This window comes from Hemicordylus capensis, chromosome 4 (assembly GCF_027244095.1).
Source record: "Hemicordylus capensis ecotype Gifberg chromosome 4, rHemCap1.1.pri, whole genome shotgun sequence".
NCBI classification, from domain to species: domain Eukaryota; kingdom Metazoa; phylum Chordata; class Lepidosauria; order Squamata; family Cordylidae; genus Hemicordylus; species Hemicordylus capensis.
The window spans coordinates 37,777,205-37,792,462 of NC_069660.1; the positions used below are offsets into that span (position 1 = coordinate 37,777,205).

The 15,258-nt window shown below is 45.3% G+C and overlaps 1 long non-coding RNA gene across 1 annotated transcript in view; it reads right to left on the reverse strand.

Annotated features, from left to right (window-relative positions):
• Positions 1-2,259, reverse strand: part of LOC128325132 (uncharacterized) — a 66,123-nt gene extending 63,864 nt beyond the window's left edge. The window contains exon 1 of the long non-coding RNA XR_008307276.1: positions 1,954-2,259. This is a non-coding gene — a long non-coding RNA (uncharacterized LOC128325132). The remainder of the gene's footprint in view (positions 1-1,953) is intronic.
• Positions 2,260-15,258: the final 12,999 nt, after the last annotated feature.

The following is a 15,258-nucleotide window of genomic DNA, read 5'->3' on the forward strand; positions in this document are numbered from 1 at the left end:
CCACCCCAAATATATGTCTCTGGTTGGTTCACAACAACATAAAGCAAATTAAAACAAGAATTAAACCACTAAAACACTTTAAACCACAATTCTAGTTAAAAGCTTGTGTGAATTGGGTGAATAGTTGTGTCATTAAATCTCTCTCTCTCTCTGATTTATATACCGCCCTTCCAAAAATGGAAAATATTTAAAGCTCTCTGAAATGGGGAGGCTCTAAAAGTCAGCACCAGCAGTTTGAATTGTGTTTGAATATGGCCCAGGAGCCGGTAAAGTTCTTTTAGCACAGCTGAAGTACCTTCCCAGTGCTTGGTCCAGTTAATGGCTTACACACGGTGCTCAGGGGCCTGCTCTTCTAACAGCAGGGCATCCACACTCTATCTATCAGGGGCACAGAGACCACTGAGCAAGGGGCACACCTCTCTCCTCTCCATCCGATGATTCACGCTGGCTGGGGAGGGATGGACTCTCCCCCTTCCCTCCCCTGAGCCTGATGTCAGATGCCAGGGGGCAGGGGCAGTGCCAAGAACGGGGCTGTAACAGCCCCGGCAGAGTTCCATTTCCCCTGCTAGCGGTTGGTGGAATCACTGAAAAGGAGCTCCTTTGAGCTCCCTTTCAGCTATTCCACCAAACTCTGACAGGGGAAAGTCTCATTCTCAGCACTGTCCCTGCCTCCTTGCATCTGACATCAGACACAGGTAGCATTGCTTGGGATGTGTGCGTACTGTGTGCTCAAAGAAACACCCTGCTCTCTCTCTCTCTCTCTCTCTCTCTCTCTTGCTCTCTCTCTCTCCCCGACATTTGTATATTGCATACTACAAAAGTCTCAAGGCGGTTAACAAACAAGTAATAACAGTCAAAAAGATGTAAACAAAAATCAAGACATACAGAATTCATTTAAAACCATTTAAGGCAAAGAGACAATAAACAGTCAACTAAAATCCTGGTTGAACAGCTGTGTCTTCAGTTGTTTTCTGAAAGCCATCAGGGACAGAGAAGCTCCAATTTCAATAGGAAGAGTGTTCCACAACCCCGGGGGCAATTATGGAGAAGGCTCACCTCTGAGTCGCCACCAGATGAACTGGCGGCACCTTCAGACAATCCTCATTTGATGATCTTAATAGGTGATGGGGTTCATAATGCAGTTCATAACTACTACTACAAGTTCAAAACTGCTACTATACTACTGAAGCTCTCAAAGCGGTTTAAATAGAAAAATATACACACAATAAATAAGATGCTCCTCCCCTGTCCCAAAAGGCCCCACACGCTAAAAGAAAGATGAAGTGGCCACTGATGGGATGTGTTTCTGGGGGTGAATTGGGCCAGTTGCTCTTCGCCTGCTAAACCTAAGAGAATCACCACTTTAAAAGGTGCCTTTGCTGAGTTAGCAGGGATCAATGGAAGACAGTCGCTTTAGCAGTGATGCTATTTTTAGCAGCTACAGAGCAGCGTGTATGCGGGTTTGAGACAGAGAAAGGCAGCCTAGGCGCCCCGCTGTTAGAGCAGCGGGGGGCCCTGTGCAGTCTGTAAGCCAGACATCCTGCAGCTGTCTTTTGAACTAACTGCAGTTACTGGACAGTCTTCAATGGCCGCCTCACATACAGCACATTACAGTAGTCAATCTGGCTTCTCCGGTAATATTTCATGATATTAAGAAATTTAAAAAATGTATATTGAGACACACCCAATCCTAAATATGTTTACTTAGAAGTAAGTCCTACTGTGTTCAGTGGGGCTTATTCCAGGTAAGTGTGTGTAGGACTGCAGCCTAAGAATCTCATGAATGATTAACTGCTACAGTATTCACAAGTCCACATTGAATCAGCCCAAATGATTCTACTAGTGATGCTTCAACCCGAGGAACTGTGATTGGCTTAACAGCCATGCTGCAAAAACGGCCCTAAAGGATAACTTGGTGAGATCTCCTATAAGAAAACATACTAGATCACTCACCTTATTTGCTTTTAAAATTGTCTTCTTGCAGGAACTCAGGACTTGAATGATCCTCCTTTATTCCTTCTGCCTTCTAATTTTCTTACTGCTTTCTCCTCTTGTATCCATAGTCTAGTCCATTTTCTTCCCCACCTCTGGATATTTTCATCTCCAACTCCCCATTCTTATTTCCCTCAAATCACTTTGCTTTTTCTTTCTTTCACATGCAGCAGCACCCTATGCATGCCTACTCAGAATTGAGCTCCATTGAGTCCACTGTGGTTTACTCCCAAGTAAGCATATATAGGATTGCAGCCACAGTCTCTGTTTAAATCTGGTTATTTCTTTGCCTCTCTGCTTTCTCTGGTTTCCTTTTATCCCTGACCAGGCATTTTTTTTTTTTTTACAGCTCTGTACTAGGGGAGGCGGGAAGCTTTCCATTAATATCTCTGTCAGCCTTTTCTGAGCCATGGCTGCATCAGTTCAGAAGAGACTGAACTGTGATTCCCTCTCCTTTGTATGTATGTATCTATCTATCTATATAAAAAGCAGTCTTTAATTTCATCCAAGGCTTGCAAGAACTAAGCCACGCTTTGCAATGTGTCTTCAGTGCCAGAACCTAACATTCAGTTGTGTCAGGTAATTGCAGTGTGCTTCTGAGCATGAGCAAAGTGCATTCTCCCCATGACTAATTTTAGGCACTCCCCCCACACCAGTGGGTGGGACTGAGGACAAGTGCTTCCAGGTTAAGATGGTTTGGGCTTCCAGGTAGGTCCTGGGATTTTTCTTTTAAGGCAGAGGTTCCCAACCTTGGGTCCTCCAATGTTGTTGGACTACAACTGTCATCATCCTTAGCCAACTGTCATCATCCCAATTGTGGCTGGGGGTGATGGGAGTTGTAGTCCAACATCTGGGCACCCAAGGTTGGGAAATCCTGTTTTAAGAAATTAACCACTGCAGAGATTGATTACCATTCTTTCTCTGTTCAGGTTTGAGGAGACAGAAACACACCCTTCCCAAGGGGTGTCATTAGGGAGTGGCCCCATGGGACATAGGCCCCCAATGAATTGCTCAGAGCCCCAGATCTCATCAGTGATAGCAACCTCCCTCCTCCCTCTTCCAGAAAGGAAGTGCAGCATTGGAGGCAATTGCACAGAACATGGGAGAGAGCTCCTAGCCCCACCTCTCTGCTGCTCTCTTCTGCTTCCACCTTCAGGAGAGGAAAGCTGGTCTTGTGGTAGCAAGCATGACCTGTCCAATTAGCTAAGCAGGGTCTGCCCTGGTTGCATTTGAATGGGAGACCACATGTGAGCACTCAGGGAATCCCCTCAGGGGATGGGTCCACTCTGGGAAGAGCAGAAGGTTCCAAGATCCCTCGCTGGCTTCTCCAATATAGGACTGAGAGAGATTCCTGCCTTCAACCTTGAAGAAGCAGCTGCCAGTCTGTGTAGACAATACTGAGCTAGATAGACCAATGGTCTGACTCAGTAAATGACAGCTTCCTATGTTCAATCACTTTTTAAAAAACCATACATAATTATTCTTGGTGGTATGACTCAGTTTAATTATGAAAAGGGGAGCTGTAAGCCTGGGGCCCAGATCTTTTAAATACCTAGCAACACCCCTGCCCTTGCCCCTGAGTGATGTATTCAGGGAGCAAGATTTTCTTTCCTGGAAAACATGTATCACTAAAATGATCCCAGCATGCTGCCAGTTTTCAAGCAAGTAAGCAAATGTCTTAAAAATCAACAAAGCATGTTTCCCAATTAAACATGAAAGCTTTTGAGAGCAGGAAAGTCATTTCTGCTAGTGCAAACACAGATTAATCGTAGAGGGCAATTCAAAATCCCCGGAACCCATCACGATACACAGAGTAGCACCGACGCAAAAATGTGTACCGGTTGTTTGAAAGGATTAACAGCACTTTCATTGGCCTTAATTCCTCTGTAGAACCAAACCCTTGTGAAACCGTTACATACATCAAGGCGTCTGAGCAGAAAGAAGCGCATGCCATGAAACTAAGCTCCTTCATTCCTTCTTTCCCAGTGGCAGCACTAGAAAAATGATTGGGCAGAGGACAGAATAAGAGCTGAGTATGTTTGAAGGGTACAAGCTCTGCATAGGGATGTGCAAGCCGGCTCTCATCAAGCCGGGCTCAGCATCAAGCCAACCTGGTTCAGGTGGTCCGAGTTCGAACCAGACTACTCCCTGGTTTGAAGAACTGGCTTGCGGGCTGGCTTGGAGGCAATTACTAGTAAAGGGGGATTCCCTAGACTAAGAAGGTGGGGCAGCAAAAGGGGAATATTCACCTTGAGTTTCCCACAGGCTGAGATGGCGGCATTGGAGGTGGCGGCAGGGGCTCCTCAACGCCCCCCTCCCCCCAGCCTCCCAAATGACAGGCCAGGTTGGCTGCAGCCCAGTTTGGATCTCTGTGCACACAGCCAGCCTGGCCTTTCATTTGGGAGGCCAGGGGGGGTAGAGGAGGAGCCCTACCACCTCCTCCAATGTTGCCGCTGTGGCCATCTCCACCATCCCTGCTGTCCCAAATGGTGGGGAAATCAAGGTCAATACACCCCTTTTGCCACCCCCACCCCCCTTGGTCTAGGGAATCCCCCTTTACTTGTAAAGGGGAATCCTAGCCGGATTCCCTTTACAAGTATATCTCCCGAGCCAGCCCATGAGCCAGTTTGGCCGGCTCGATGGCCGAACCAGACCAGATCTGGTTTGGCTGAGCTTGAGCCTGGAACAGGCCATGTCGGTTTGAATCTGGTCTGGATTTGCACCAAGCCAGTCGAATGGCAGGCTTGCACACCCCTAGCTCTGTATATACATACGCTGCTTGGGAAATACCATATTTATCCAAATCCAGGACAAAGTTCCCCCCCAGTTCTTTCCTGTTAAATACTGGGGGGTGGTGCGGGGTTTGTCTTAAATTCAGAGTCCTCTTTCTTTTAGGTAAATACAGGTATAACCTACATTTAACCTCTGTCTTTTAAGGGATTGTATTACATTCAGAGTCACCTTCTATTTGGGTAATACAGTATGCTGAGGCATTCTTCCACGGTGGGGGAGGAGAGGGCAAAGAATATCCTCCATGCCAATAAAAACAAACACTGGCTATTGAATTTCTTCCAGGCTTGCACTGCTAAGGGCACAGGAGTTGAAAGAGGGAAAAGGACAACCCTAATATTCCCTTGTCATGTGGTATAGGAAAAGCTACTGTGTTCTCAGTGGACCAGGTATTGTGGCACCTGAGGCGAGGCGCAAAAATCCTTGCCCCATGAATCTGGTGAAAGCCAGCTTCCACCCCTCTCAAAACCAATCCTTGCAAGCTTTGAAAGTGCCTAAGAAGCAGGGAGATGGGAAGGATGCCAACAGCCTCCCCTTCGCTCCTCGTGTTTCTTGCAAACCTTGCAAGGAGTGTGAGGAAAGGTGCTCATTGCAAAGTTTGCAAGGGTCAGATCCGTCCCCAAGAGCTGTTCTATGGCAATGGCATAGCTAATAGGCCGCCGGAGGCAACTGTCTCACCTTGACCCATGAAAGGGCTGCCCCTGGAGCATGCCCCTTGTCACAAAGGGTAGAACAGAGGCACTCTCAGACATTTCAGTACAAGTGGTGAAGGAAGGGAAAGAGGAGGGCAGGTTCATTAATAACTTTTAAATATTAAGCACATCAACCCAAAACATCATATCAATGTTACTGTATCTATCCCAGTACTAAATAAATCCCCGTCCATTAACTTCGACAATTAACCATGCAGATGTTTGCTTAAAAATAAGACCCACTAAGTTAAATGGGGCTTATGTAAGAGCAACCTTGCTGGATCAGGTCCAAGGCCTGTCTAGTCCAGCATCCTGATTCACACAGTAGCCCACCAGATGCCTCTAGGAAGCCCACAGGCAGGAGCTGAGGGCATGCCCTCTCTCCTGCTGTTACTCCCCTGCAACTGGTATTCAGAGGCATCCCGCCTCTGAGGCTGGAGGTGGCCTATAGCCCTCAGATTAGTAGCCATTGATAGACCTCTCCTCCATGAAGTAAACCAAACCCCTCTTAAAGCCATCCAGGTTGTTGGCTGTCACCACATCTTGTGGCAGAGAATTCCACCAGTTGATTATGCGTTGTGTGAAAAAGTACTTCTGTTTGTTGGTTCTAAATTTCTTGGCAAGCAATTTCATGAGATGACCCCTGGTTCTAGTGACATGCGAGAGGGAGAAAATTTTCTCTCTATCAACTTTCTCCATTGAGGGTTTCTTTGCATGGAAATAGCACTGAGGCTTCGAACTGGTTTGGTTTGGTTTTCCTTTCCCTGTTCATCTTGCCATTTTCTTCCGTAGCCCACTTGCATGTGTGCAGAGAGCTCCTAAATGGCCTCAGAATGGCCCGATCTGTCATTTATTTTTATTTATTTTTACATTTATATCCCGCTCTTCCTCCAAGGAGCCCTACATACTTGAGTGTCTCCTCACAACAACCCTGTGAAGTAGGTTAGGCTGAGAGAGAAGTGACTGGCCCAGAGTCACCCAGCTAGTATCATGGCAGATACTAGCTCTACCACTGAGTCAAGTCAAGTTTTATTTACGGTCCTAGACCAAACAATCCATGCATGCAAACAGCAGAACAATTTATAGAAAACTCTATAGGTTCTCATTATACCTCTTAAAAGCAATATAACAAAATTTGGCTACGGAGTTAAAATTTAAAACATTTTCATCAGAAAGTAAGAATTTAACAAGTTGTTCAGCAGATCGATCTGAGTTATAGTCCTATTCCCTAAGGGTGGCAGGCGGTTTCAGGGCCTCCCCCGTCTTGGTCTCCCCTCGAGTGGCTGCCCCAGTCCCCACCACGCAGAAGCAGCTGTAAAAAATAAATAATGATAATTCATGTAGGGCAGCGGCGGTGCTCTGGGGAGGCCCCTCCCTGGAGACAGGAGGCCACGGACCAAATCCCCAAGGTCCATGGCTAAGTGTGCCTCTGGTAACTTCAGGCAACAAGCTTGTAACTTGTTGACTGGATCCTTGGTAGCAAACCCACATTTGTTGCAGTGTATGTGGGACACAGGAACATAGGAAGCTGCCTTATATCATGCCAGAGCATGGGTTTACCTAGCTCAATATTGTCCTCACTGACTGGCAGCTTCTCTCCAAGGTTTCCAAGTCTTTCCCAGCCTTACTTGGAAATGCCAGGGAGTGAAACTGGGAGCTTCTCTATGCAAGCAGATGCTCTACCACTGAGTTATAGTCCTATTCCCTAAGGGAAATATCTTACAGCAGACAGTAGAAGTAAAGGTAAAGTGTGCTGTCAAGTTGATTTTGACTCCTGGCGCCCACAGAGCCCTGTAGGGTTTTTTGGTAGAATACAGGAGGGGTTAACCATTGCCTCCTCCCACACAGTATGAGATGATGCCTTTCAGCATCTTCCTATATCGTTGCTGCCCAATATAGTTGGTTCCCATTGTCTGAGAAACATACCAGCGGGGATTTGAACCAGCAACCTTCTGCTTGTTAGTCAAGCATTTCCCCACTGTGCCACTTAAGGTGACTACAGCAGACGGTACGCATATGTAATCACCCAACCAAATGCAATTCATGGTGAACCTTACTTAGCAAAAGGGACAATTCTGCTCACTACTGCAAGATTGGCTTTCTGCCTGGGCAATGACCCTTGCAGAAAAGAATAGATACTAAAGCTTGGTGCTTACAAAGACCAACAGAAATGGAAGAGTTTAGAGTAAGCTTGCACAACATAAGGCTCCGAGGCTGGATCTGTCCTACAGGAACTCTTTTACTGGCCCCCAGGTAGAAATATCCTGCAGCAACACAGGAACTGGAAACTGCTTTAGAGTGTCATCCTATGCATACAGTATTTACTCAGAAATATGCCCCTTGGTGTACCCATTGAGGCTTAGTCTAACATAAGCATGCCTAGGATTCCAGCCAGAAAGCAATGGTGATTTCAGGAGAGGAGAGGACTTAGCACTTGCGGCTGGCATGCACTCCTGGGGCCCCACTGACTGAGCAGGGACAGGACCTACTTTCTGGCCACTATCCTTAGTTAAAACTATGGGCCACTCGAGAGGGGAATAGATCCACAAGTAACTAATCACATTTTTAATTTTAAGATAGTAATGTGCTAAAATTCTGCTTCGGCCCCTGCACATCAAGTTGTGGTTGGTTCTGGCCCACCAGGGCATTTGAGTTGTGCAGCCCTGGTTTAGAGTATCTGGCCCCATGAATGTCAACAGCCCAGTTTTTTTTCTCTTTCCACAAGGCTTTCCATTTGTAGCCTAGGATTTGCTAACCTGCATCCTGAGACCACTGTTTCATCACAGATCATTGTGGGGCATGCCTTGAAAATAAATATGGGCTTTTCAGTCCCTGGAGACAGGCAGGGAGCTGTGAGTGAATGAAGGGGTCCCTTTGACTCCCCAATTCCAAGTTTCAGAGCCTTTCGCAGATATTTCCTTCATCAGTCTAAAGCTTATCTCTGCATCCACAAGGATACATACTTTGGCATAATGGCTGGAATTAGGAAAGGCATCATAAACATTACAGGAAAAAGCTTGATGCTGGCATGTCAGATGGGGAGAGAACTTCCCTGATAGCCAAAACAATAATTACATCACACCATAGCCCATGATGCCTTCAGTTCATCCCCTGGTTTAAGAGCAAGTGAAGTCATGTCCTTATCCATTTGTAGCTGTTACTAAGGACAGTCTCTGGAAATGTACATCTTGAACACATTTTTTACAGTGTCTGGACAGCCCCTTAGGTTTTGTTGACGATGCCAGTTCCCTTTCTCCAGATTTCATGCTCAGACTAAGGCTACAATCCTATGCACAGTTACCTTGGGGTAAGGGTACTGAACTCAGTGGGACTTACTTCTGAGTAAGTACACATAGGATTGGGTTGCACGGCAAGTCTGTTTGATGCAAGTGGCATCGTTCCAGGCTGAAGCCAGCATGACAAGCAGAATGAGACCCAAAGGTTGTGTTATGGGTCAGTGACATCGTAAGTAATGCTCTATTAATCAGGCAGTTCCCTTTGACACCTGCTCTCCCACTTTATTATCCATGACAGCAGCCTGTTCTCAATAGCAATCGGCACTCAGCATCTGATAAGGAAGTTCCCATGCCTGCTGAATCCCCATCGTCTATGAACGTGATGCAATCGATGGGTATTTTGTAATGATTTTGTCTGCCAAGTCTTCTTCCCTAATCAAGATGTTTAAAACTAGCCTCTGGAACTGTGCAGTAGGGGGAAAGAAAACACCACCACCAAAACGCTGGGATCAGAATGATTATGTGAGGGTTGCAGAATGTCTTTCCCCCAATGTAGGGTGGTGGCCCACTGTAGGAGGATTGCTGGTCTTGTGGAAGCAAGTATGACTTGTCCCCTTAGCTAAGCAGGGTCTGCCCTGGTTGCATATGAATGGGAGACTAAACGTGTGAGCACTAAGATATTCCCCTCGGGGTGGAACCACTCTGGGAAGAGCAGAAGGTTTCAAGTTCCCTCCCTGGCTTCTCCAAGATAGGGCTGAGAGATATTCCTGCCTTCAACCTTGGAGAAGCTGCTGCCAGTCTGTGTAGACAATACTGAGCTAGATAGACCAATGGTCTGACTCAGTATATGGCAGCTTCCTATGTTTCTATGGGGGTTGGGATTCCTAGAGCACTATGGTGGGGAAAAAATGTCTTGTGAACTCAGCTTCATATCATAATGCTAATACCACAATAACAACAGCTGGGATACAGCTTCCCAAGCACTGGGACTTCTCAAGGGGCTCCTCCCCACAATAGCCATCCATACCCTGAAATGCCACTGATGAGGGTTAAGGGACCGTCAGTACAAGAAGCAAAACCCTGTACAGGCACACAAATACAGTAGACACATACATGGGACTCTTTGGATCCCAGCTAATGAATAAAGAATAGTTGGCATGCAATCTACTTCAAAGCCAGAGGGGGCACTATAGTTTCCTCTGTATTGGTTGGGCTAGCTAGGAGTTTCTTATTCTTATTATAATAAGAATAAATATCTATAGAGACATACGAAGCTGCCTTATACTGAGTCAGACCACTGGTCCATCTAGCTCAGTAGTGTCTATGTTGCAGAGTATGTTCTGTCTGTGTGGATACGCAGAGCAAACACAAGGGAAAGGTTTTTTAAGATAACTTTACTTGGGAGACAAAGGCACAATACTGGGCACCTGCCAAGACATCAGCACTGAACTTGCTGACTCATACACAAAGGAACAGGAACAAACAAGAACAGGATGGAGAACAGAAACTCCTAGCTAGCCCAACCAATACAGAGGAAACTAGAGTCCCCCCTCTGGCTTTGAAGTGGATTGCATGCAAACTATACAGCAAGCTCAGCTGTGGCTGTTGCATATCCCAACAGTCTACTACACTGACTGGCAGCAGTTCTCCATAGTTTCAGACAGGAGTTTTTCCCACCCTAAGAACATAAGAACAGCCCTGCTGGATCAGGCCCAAGGCCCATCTAGTCCAGCATCCTGTTTTGCACAGTGGCCCACCAGATGCCGCTGGAAGCCACAGACAGGAGTTGAGGGTGTGCCCTCTCTCCTGCCGTTCTCCCCTGCAACTGGTACTCAGAGGCATCCTGCCTTTGAGGCTGGAGGTGGCCCACAGCCCTCCGACTAGTAGCCATTGATAGACCTCTCCTCCAGGAAGTAAACCAAACCCCTCTTAAAGCCATCCAGGTTGTTGGCTGTCACCACATCTTGTGGCAGAGAGTTCCACAAGTGGATCACGCGTTGTGTGAAAAAGTACTTCTTTTTGTTGGTCCTAGACCTCCTGGCAATCAATTTCATGGAGTGACCCCTGGTTCTAGTGTTGTGTGAGAGGGAAAAGAATATCTCTCTCTCCACTTTCTCCACACCATGCATGATTTTATAGACCTCTATCATGTCAGGGATTGAACCTGGGACCTTCTGCATGCACAGCAGATGCTCTTCCATTGAGCTATGGCCTCATCCCCATATCATGCTGATATGATGGGCAGCACTACATCTATGTTAGGGGACTTCCAGGATTGCTGCCCAGCTGGAAAGGCTGCCCCAGAGGTGTAGCATGATGGGGCAGCTGCAGAACAACTTTAAAACCACTTCTGGGAAGTCTTGCAATGCTACTTCCATTGGAAAAATCCCTGTGACTTTGCACCTCTCTATAACCTTCTTGTATGGAGGGGTGTGCGAGCCAGCTCAGTTTGACATTGAACCGGCCCAGCTTGACAGGTTCAGGGTTGAACCAGACCAGCCTCAGCTGGTCCGAGTTAAAACTGAACTGGGGCCGGTTTGAATCGAGCTGGCGTGTTGCTCTACTGGTAAAGGGAAATCCGGTGATGTTTCCCCTTTACCAGTAAAGGGTGGGGGGGTTGCTTCCCTAAAACTAGAGGGGGTGGGAGAGGAGTAATTTAGTTCTTACAAGTGCGAGCTGTGGCGGTGGATGTGGGGGGGGGGGCGGTAGAGAATAGCAGCTCCTCCCAACCCCACCAGCCTCCCCCAGAGTAGCCAGGGCAGCTGGCAGTCTGGTTTGGACCTTCTTCAGCCCAGTTCAACTGGATCCAAAGACCGAGCCGGGCCGGGTCGGTTTGAATCCAAACCGAATTGGCCTGGCCAGTTTTGTAGACATCCCTACTTGCATGTGCTCAGCTTTGTTTGTTGCATTAGCACAGTGTTAGTCTGGATGTCAGCCATCATGCTTTTCTCCGGACCTGTCGTTCTGTAAGACTCTCAGCCCGGGATAGCTAAAGCAACATGGCCAGTGTGTGTCTCATGGATGGGGAAAAACACATTTTTTAAAACCCTCATTATATCTGAAAATTAATATGGCAGTGGAATGGAGCAGGAAGAAGAGAATTACACCAATTCATAAACAGACAGAAGGAAAAAGACACAAGTGCCATAGGGAAATGTGGGGTTATCTAAGTTTACCCAATGCATTTTGAATGTATTTGATGAAGAAATATAACCAATGATAACCAGAAAGATAACCATGAAATGAATCACAGAAGTAAAATACTCTTTAGACAAAACAAAATGCTCAAATGGTGTTGGATAAACTAATTTTTAAAGTGTTCCAAAGCCCTTCTAAATACTTTCATCCCAATATTTGCCCTTTTCATGCAAAGAAAGAGCTATATGACGACTTTGCCATGCAGCCAGTTTAGTCTTTTGACATGCTTAGGTTTGAATGTTTTTGGTTGTGTGAATAGCCCATCAGTGCTGATTTCAAAGTTCATCAGTATTCTCTCTCTCTCTCTCCCTCCCTCCCCTCCCTCCCTCCCTCTCTCTCTCTCTCCCCCCATTATTTACATTTGTATACTGCCTTTCATTCAGGGACTCCAGGGTGATGGACAATAATAATTAAACAAACTAATTTTTGAAAATATTTTGAAAGATTCTATGAAAAATCAAGAAAACAACTGCAAAACCAAACTACAAGCAAGTCAGACGACAGTGAAAGGCCCGAGTGAAAAGAGCAGTGTTTAATCTCCTCTGGAAGACTGGGAGTGAGGTAGCCATGGAGACATCACCTGAGAATGAGTTCCACAGCCTGGGGGCCATCACTTAAAAGGCCCTGGCCTGTGTGCTTGGAAAGCAAGATTCAGAAGGTGCCAGGAGGCAGAATAGAGGCCTCCAGCCAACCTAGACAGTTGGGTAAATTCAGCCAGGAGCAAATGGTCCTTAATTTGGACAGAGCTGGCATTTTTCAGTCTGCTTCAAACAGTTCTGCATGGGTTTTCTTCCTCAATGCACTTTTTCAAATGTGCATGCCTTAATATTTGCAACTAGATAATCCAGTTTTCTTTTTGTTGTGTTTTCCTTTTCAAACTGACTTCTTTGTTCCCCGCCTTCTGGATTCATTTATTGTTAAGATGCCCCAAACAACAACAATGTATTTCAGTGGTGCTATCTAATCGTAAGAGCTTTAAGCATACTGGCATAGCCTCCTCACAAGCAAAAGGCTCTGTACAAACGCTGGGGGTGGGGAGTGGTGTCTCTTGAGCCAAATGGGGGAAAGGGTATTAGAAGGATGTTTCTCATTCATTACTGCCAGTTTAATCACTTAGAGGTCCAGTTAGGTATAAATCATTAGTATTAAGTTACTTTCTCTAAGACTCTTTTATAGCACACATGACTGGCTTTGGAGAGCTCCTGGTTACTAGATTTAGCACACAGCTGAAAAGGCAAGCATATGGGTTTCCCCCCCTTTTCCCTGCTGCTATGAAATTGATAAATGAAGCCAACATTCTAGGTGCCGCAGTAATTTCTGTAGTGCAGTCAAGTGCTAGCTCCCTTGCCTCCTTTCAGCAATGAGGGCATGGTTCCCTTTAATACCTCTGCCTTCCCCTGGGCTGCCAAAAGGGCATTCCAGTGCCAGGAACAGTTTCATTTCTATGCAGAAATTCCCAGTGCAGTGAGGAGGACCCCTTTCTATTCATTAGCAGGAGCTTTTATTAGGCACAAAGAAACCAAGAACAGCCACTTTCATCCTCTTTGGTTCTCCAGCCACTGATACTTTTCATCATATCTCCCCAACAGCCTGGGAGGTATGTAAAAGTAACGATGCTCTGACATACTTTTAAGTCCTATCCCCCCTTTCACTCCTTCCCAGGGAGAAAATTTCCCCAGCGGCCAGAATCGCTGTCTGGGAAGCATATTTCCTTCTAATCGGTTTTACAGCTCTTTTAAAGTAATATGTCAGATCATTTTCTCCATATACATAGTTAATGAAAGTAACCCTACAAATTCATTTTAAATAGATGGAAGTTGTTATAACCCTGATCTGGAATTTATTATGTTCATTACAATCTTGCTGAAGTAGGTAATGTAATGGACTATTACTTTTATTATCTTTTTAATCCCTCAAAATTATTAGGAACTGACTAATATTTGGCATCACTCTGTTCATGTTTAAACAGAAATTGATACCGTCATTCATCTAATGAATGATGAAGCTTCTCTCTCTCTCTTTTCTTCCCCCTTACCCAGAAAAATAATAATTTGGGAAGATTTAAATTTGGATCTGTTCAAAGGATTCCAAAAGAAAACTCCAAGCATGTGAGAAATATGTTAAATCAGCTCTTTTACGTTGTTTGGAGCATTTTAATGTTTTAGTGACTTTAGTAGATTCCTCAGTGACTTTGTGGATTTCTTTACTGTAACATTGTTACTCTGATTAATTTTGAGTGTCAATAAGCAAGGTGTCTTGCATTTCCGCTCCCCATGTCTAATCATTTTTGCTTAATAACACAAGTATCTTAAAAACTGAAGTTTTAAAAAAATGATTTTGATTATTGCACAAAATAAATACACACCAAATACCTTTGGCATAAAGGAAACTCCTCAGTTGCTAGCTGCAGAGATAATCTAACTACCTTTTAAATACGTAGGTCCCACATACTTAATTTAGTTTCCCTAGTTGCACATCGCTGTAATTTAATTCACTTTTATACTGGAATCGGTCTCTTAACAAAAGCACAAAATATTTGTTAGAACTCTTCCATGTTCAAGGTAATTTTTTCAGCCTAAGAAACATATGACAGAAATCTGCATGATAGGAATGGAAACAACCCCTTTCACTTCATATAGAACACTCTTCAGATGTATCATGTTTGTTTGAAAACCACTAGTTCTCTGGGTTTGTTTGTTTGTTTTAATTCCAGTCAATTCACAACAAAAATGAACGTTTGCATTAGAAGCAAATGAACATGTAAAACAACACATTGCAATGTCTGCACTTTGTAAACAGTGAGAGATTCAAAGTGGGTTTAAACAAAGAAAAATGCCATTGGCCATGAAATTCCTGCAGAGAACTCCCTGGCAAGCCTCAGATGATAGTTCAATATGGTGGAGGCCTCCATGAAAATGCTCCATACCATGTACATGTCGCCTCAGCTTTCAAAGGAAGCAACCATAAAGGTTCTCCAACAGATCGTAGGGGGCAGACTCATACAGGGAGAGGCATCCCTAAACTCTGATGAACTTGGCTTATGAAGAGGTTAATAGGTAATGACCACCACCTTGAACTGGTTGCAGAGCATCCAGGTAGCTATTCCAAATGTTTTTAAATGGACTGCATATCTCCTCTCCTCCCCACCACTATGAGGAGTTGGGCTGCTTTATTTTATATCAGGTTCTGAATATTTGCAACACTAATCCATCCCAGAGGTTCAAAGGCAGGGATAACCACTACCATGCTCTTTTTTCCAGAAAAGATTGCAGACTGCCCAAGTGGCTGAATACAAGCGGGGTCCAGAGCCATAGCTCAGCATCTTACAGTGCTCACACATGTGGTCTCCC